This window comes from Beta vulgaris, chromosome 3 (genome assembly GCF_026745355.1).
Source record: "Beta vulgaris subsp. vulgaris cultivar EL10 chromosome 3, EL10.2, whole genome shotgun sequence".
NCBI classification, from domain to species: Eukaryota; Viridiplantae; Streptophyta; class Magnoliopsida; order Caryophyllales; family Amaranthaceae; genus Beta; species Beta vulgaris.
Genome location: NC_079204.1, coordinates 15,767,202 through 15,773,201, shown reverse-complemented (window position 1 = coordinate 15,773,201; position 6,000 = coordinate 15,767,202).

The window sequence follows — 6,000 nt, the reverse complement described above, 5'->3', positions numbered from 1 at the left end:
AAGTAATGTAATTGTAATTAATGAGGGCACAATAATACAACATCTATCCGGGTAGTGCGTTACTTGAAGGGGTGCCCAGGCAGGGCATCATTCTTTCTTCACTATGTGACTTACAGTTGACCGCTTGGTGTGACTCGGATTGGGCCAGCTGTCCTCTGACTGGTCGTTCTGTTACGGGTTGGATTGTCTTTCTTGGATCATCTCCCATCTCCTGGAAAACTCGGAAACAACACACTGTCTCTCGTTCTTCTGCCGAAGCTGAATACCGTTCGATGGCGGATGTTACTGCTGAAATTAAATGGTTACATGCCCTTCTTGGTAATCTTGGTGTGTCTCACTCACAACCCATTGCCCTCTTTTGTGACAGCAAGTCTGCTCTTTATATTGCTCACAGTCCCGTCTTCCATGAACGCACTAAGCACATTGAGGTTGATTGTCACTATATTCGGGATGCGATTCATGATGGTATTATTACTACTGTCTATGTGCCCACTACGGAGCAACTAGCCAACTGTTTCACTAAGCTCTTGGTGTTCGTCAATTTTGATTTCTCATAGGCAAGTTGGGCATTGGTGATCCCCATGCTCCCACTTGAGGGGGGTGTTGGACCATGTAATATATTATTATATGTTGTGCCCTCATTAATTACAATTACATTACTTATATATAGAACATAACATAAACTTAACCTAATAAATTTAACCTAATGGGCCTTGCCCGTAGATATAGACCTATCCTCTAACATAATCCCATGTTAGTTTTCGCTAAGAATTAAGATTTTAGATGTTGATAAACAATGACTTCTTTTTGGAATTTTAATCTGGTATATATAAGTACTTGCTTGTATTTGGATATTGTATGGTTCTGCATTTGGTCATTCCTTAGGCAGAGGCGGAGCCAGGATTAAGGGGTAGCGTACTTGTGCGATAGTATGGCACCCCCCCAAAAAACCCCTACTAAATTCAAAACCTAAACAAATCTAAATATATACAACTTCTATTCACGGTTAATAAAAGAATATTTCAATTATTCATGACAAGTTCTCATATTTTTGAACGATTTTGAGATGGAGGAATAAAGTATACTACTTGATGGGAAAAAATTGTGTTAGCTTCGTTGAGTTGCGGGATATTTTAATTTAAATTAACTCGATTTTCATTTGGTGTCCCTTTTTTTAAAAATTGAGATATCTCTCGTATTGCTCTGTTCATAATTATGAAATACATTTATAAACATAACACAAGTATACAAGAATCCACCAATCAAGTCAACTATGCCTAGAGTTTTCTTATTCTCATTGTAATTCCACTTTAGAATACTAAAAAGAACCTTACAACTCACATTATACATTTACAACATCACACTTGTAAACTACTATTATGCATGCAATCCACAAATTATAATTTTCTTGTTGTGAGAAAATAGAGAGAGAAGTTATGCAAATATATCAGAGAGTATTGTATATTGCATTGATGTTCGGTGTATTCACAAATGGTAGTATTTATAGGCACAAAACTTACTGTGTATTTGCATAAATCAACAAATACGGCGAGAAAAACCTACCATGCATTGAATGCATGGCAGTGGAATTCATTGTGCTCAACAGTGGAATTGGTCATTCCACTGTTTTCACAACACTCCCCCTTGAATGTCCACTGATAACTCATAACAGATGTTGTCCTATTTAGAATGCTGTTAGGAAAATTCCTGTGGGAAAAATCCATAACTAGGGAAAGGAGTATAACTATAATATATCCTTATATGCTTAAAATTAACTGCCTCATTAAAAACCTTGTCAGGAAAAACCCAGTGGGATAAAAACCTGATCGAAGGAAAAAAGAGTGCAGTGCATATAATACTCCCCTGAATCTAGCATATATCATGAAGATGACGCATTCCAATTTTTCGGACTAATTCTTCAAATTTCTTCGCCGGAAGGGATTTGGTGAATAAATCTGCAAGATTCTCACATGATTGGATTTGTCGAATGTTGATCGTCCCTTCCTTTTGGAGGTCATGAGTGAAGAAGAGCTTTGGTGATAAATGTTTAGTTCTGTCTCCTTTGATGTACCCTTCGCTTACTTGGGTGATGCATGCAGTATTGTCTTCGTAGATGATAGTTGGATATGTTGTTATTGTTTCCATCCCGCATTCTTCTTGGATATTCTTGATCATTGACCTTAGCCATACACATTCCCTTCCAGCTTCATAAAGAGCAATTAATTCTGCATGATTTGATGATGTGGCCGTCAAAGTCTGCTTGTGATTTCCAAGATATTGCAGTACCTCCATAAGTGAATACATATCCGGATTGAGACTTAGCCTTTTGTGGGTCTGAGAGGTAGCCAGCATCTGCATATCCAATGAGTGACGCATTGGGTCTTGACTGATAGAATAATCCGAGATCTTGTGTTCCTCGAAGATAACGTAATAAGTGTCTGACTCCATTCCAATGTCTCTTGGTTGGTGCATTGCTGTATCTAGCTAACAAGTTTACTGAAAAAGCTATGTCAGGTCGAGTATTGTTAGCCAAGTACATTAAAGCCCAATTGCACTTAGATATGGTACTTCAGGACCAAGAATCTCCTCGTTCTCTTCTCGTGGTCTGAATGGATCATCTTTCTCATTCAGGGAACGCACTACCATTGGAGAACTTATTGGGTGGGCTTTGTCCATGAAAAAACGTTTCAGGATTTTTTGTATAGTTTGATTGATGGACAAAAATCCCATTTCTTAGATGTTCCATTTGCAGGCCAAGGCAAAATTTTGTCTTCCCGAGATCTTTCATCTCAAATTCTTTCATCAAGTATTTTGCAGTCGCTTCAAGTTCTCTAGGAGTTCCGATAATGTTCAAATCATCGACATATACAGCAATGATCGCGAATCCTGATTTAGATCGCTTAATGAAAACACAGGGACTGATTTGATTATTTTTGAATCCTTCTTTCAATAGGTATTCACTAAGACGATTATACCACATTCTTCCAGATTGTTTTAACCCATAGAGTGATTTTCTCAATTTTATTGAGAACATCTCTTTGGGCATGCAATTTTCTGGTAGTTTTAGTCCTTCAGGAACTTTCATATAAATATCTGTGTCAAGTGAGCCATACAAATATGCGGTCACTACATCCATCAATCTCATTTGCAATCCTTTCGAAACTGATAAACTTACCAGAAATCTTAGTGTAGTTGCATCGACTACTGGAGAATATGTCTCATCATAATCAATCCCTGGCATTTGCGAGAAGCCTTGGGCTACTAATCTTGCCTTATATCTAGTAACCTCATTTTTCTCATTTCGTTTTCTCACGAATACCCATTTGTACCCAACTGGTTTTACACCTTTTGGTATTTGGGTTATTTGACCGAATACTTCACGTTTTTCAAGTGATCTCAATTCTGCTTGAATTGCCTCTTTCCATTTTGGCCAATCTTTTCTACGGCGACATTCATCAACTGTATTTGGCTCTACATCATTTTCATCGTATGTCATTTCAACCGCTATCGAGTAAGCAAAAATTTCATTCAAGACAACATCTTTTCGATTCCATTGTCTCTTTGTAGAAACATAATTAATTGAAGTTTCATTGTTGTCTAGCTTTCATGTTCCTTTTCTTCTGGAACACGTTTCTCTTCATTTTTGTTTTCATCATGCTCTGTTGGGAGATTTATATTAATTTCGTTCGTTGTCTCCCCTTGCCTTTTCATTTTTCTCGGTTTTAAATCTTTAGAACCGGGTGGTCTGCCACGTTTTCGACGTGCTATTGACTCATTTTCAATTGCCTTATTGTCATTAGGAATTTCAATCCGTTCCGGAGCATTCGCAGCAGGTACATGTGACTTTGTCACTTTCTTAGAATCTGTGAATGCATCTGGCAATTGGTTTGCAATACTTTGCAGATGAACAATTTTCTTGACTTCTTGTTCACATGAATTTGTTCTCGGGTCCAGAAACGACATTTGCGATGCGTTCCATGTAATTTCCGATTTTATATTTTGTGGGTCCACTTTCTCTCCCCCTAAGGATGGGAATACCGACTCATTAAAATGACAGTCGGCAAATCGAGCCGTAAATAGATCACCAGTTGTTGGCTCTAAATATTTGATAATTGATGGAGATTCAAATCCAACATATATTCCCATCCTTCTTTGTGGACCCATTTTAGTACGTTGGGGCGGAGCAATAGGTACATGTACAGCGCACCCAAAAATTCTCAAATGTGAGATATTCGGTTCTCGACCAGATACTAATTGTAATGGTGAGAATTTGTGATAGGCTGTCGGCCTTAATCTTATCAATGTTGCCGCATGTAATATAGCATGACCCCAAGTAGTAGATGGCAATTTTGACCTCATTATTAATGGTCTTGCAATTAATTGTAGTCTTTTGATTAATGATTCAGCAAGACCATTTTGTGTATGTACATGAGGTACAGGGTGCTCAACAATAATCCCAATAGACATGCAATAGTCATTAAATGTTTGGGATGTAAATTCCCCAGCATTGTCTAATCTTATTTTCTTTATTGTATGATCTGGGAATTGAGTTCTTAATCGAATTATTTGAGCCAAAAGTTTTGCAAATGCAACATTTCTGCTTGACAGAAGGCTCACATGTGACCATCGAGTAGAGGCATCAATTAATACCATGAAATAACGAAATGGTCCACATGCAGGATGAATAGGCCCACAAATATCTCCTTGAATTCTTTCTAAAAACATTGGAGATTCAGTGGCAATCTTATTTATAGATGGCGATTATCAATTTGCCAAGTGAGCATGCAGAGCATGTTAATTCATTTGACCGAGGAATTTTGACATTCTTTATAGAGTGTCCATTTGAGTTTTCAATGATTCTATGCATCATTCCTGTGCCAGGATGGCCTAATCGGTCATGCCATAGAGTAAATGATTTCTATTATATAACTTATGGTTAAATATCATATTAATTTCAATCGGACGTATATCTATGCGATATAGTCTCGAGGAAATTGCTGGCAATTTTTCATAGATGTATTTCTTGCCGTTTTCTCTGCCGTTAGGCATATGAATTCCTCTTTGTTCACCGTCATTGTTTCCAAATGGTAACCATTCTGACGTACATCTTTGAAACTTATGAGGTTCCTTCGAGATTTACTCGAATATAATGCGTCATTATTATCAATTTTGTCCCATTTGGAAATATAATGCAAGCTTTTCCAGAGCCTTCAATTAGCTTGGCTGTCCCAGAAATTGTACTAACATTTGCTTGGAATATTGTAAGTTTTGAAAAATACTCTTTATTTTTCAATATGGTGTGTGTTGTCCCACTGTCCAGGAGACATTGTTCTTTAGTTCCAACTTCTGATGAATTCATATCTTCATAAATAATAAATACGATGATTAGTATAAGAAAAATACGTATTTTTATTAATAATAAAGGAACAAATACATGAAAGTGGATATTGAAGCAGTTGAAATAAACTAAGCACATTAATCGATTGTGATCTAAACAAACTTATTTTCAATTCAGCATCATCCATAAAAAAATCTGAAACATCAAGGCTGGGCATGGATGTAGTGGCTTCATTAACAAAGTTTGCTTCAGCATTTTTTCCTTTGTTTTTTATTGAAGCTTGATATAGATCTACCAAATGTTTGGCAGTACGACATGTGCGGCCCCAGTGCCCAGTCATGCCACATCTATGGCAAGTATCATTTCCTTTATAGGACGTCTGCCTCTGATTTCCAGATGATTGTCCCCAATTTTTATCAGAATGTTTAAAATTATTATTTCTTGGGGAAAATCGGCCTCTTCCACGTCCACGCCCTCGGCCACGGTAATTACCACGTCCTCTCCCACGACCGTTGTAATTACCGCGTCCACCACTATGTATAGCATTTGCTTCTGGTGGATTAGAGCTTTCTATTGCATTTATCTCATGAGTGGCTGAAGACCCCGTAGGTCTAAGATTATGATTTTTCAGCAAAAGATCATTATTTTGTTCAGCCACAAGT